This window comes from Halyomorpha halys, unplaced genomic scaffold (assembly GCF_000696795.3).
Source record: "Halyomorpha halys isolate HHAL.00 unplaced genomic scaffold, Hhal_1.1 Scaffold795.1, whole genome shotgun sequence".
Taxonomy (NCBI): domain Eukaryota; kingdom Metazoa; phylum Arthropoda; class Insecta; order Hemiptera; family Pentatomidae; genus Halyomorpha; species Halyomorpha halys.
In genome coordinates, this window is record NW_027113076.1 from 212,166 (window position 1) to 212,970 (window position 805).

Here is an 805-nt window from a genome sequence, read left to right on the forward strand (position 1 = left end):
TTCGTATTTGAACCAACTTTTTATTAATTTTTTTTCAGTAAATATACCAGTTTTATAGTCATTGGAGCCATTATTAAACTAAACACAACATAGGACTTATAAACTTTAATTAATATAGTTATATAAAAATTAAAAATTTAATGTTGCATAAAGATGCTGTTAGTTTAGTTATGAGTCAAACTTGCGAGTACACCTCCTGAGGTACACTCAGCCTCTATAAAAAGGGTAAGTTTAATTGGGGAAAAATCAAGTGGTCGAGCGTGATTATGACAAAATCACCTCCTTGAACCATTATTTTATTGTAATAATATTCAATTATATAAGAAAAACACTACAGGTCTGGCAGATTTCATCAAACTGTGCACTTATTATAATCATCTTTACATAAAAAAGTAGTTAATGTGTAATATTTTATTTGTTTACAAATTCTAGTATTGCCCAATCTCAAGAGGCTGTAATGTAAAGAAACGAACTAAAAAATAATATTCTACATTCAAATCAAATTCATCTTAATATTAAGATTAAAATTTTTATAAATGAACTTTAATAATAATTGTAAATAATGGTTCTATTATGTACTTGTGTGTACATTTTATCCTCATATCGAATACTATCTTCTCAGTGTTACAATGCAAAATGTGCAATTCTATGAAAAAATAATTTACTTACTTGAAAATTATTATTTATTTGTTACATATGTATATATCTTTAACCAATCATTATAGTCGATTATAGTAATCATTATGTTTATATAGGTATGTTGTACTTATGTTTACTATACTCGTTATATAAAGACAAAAATTAC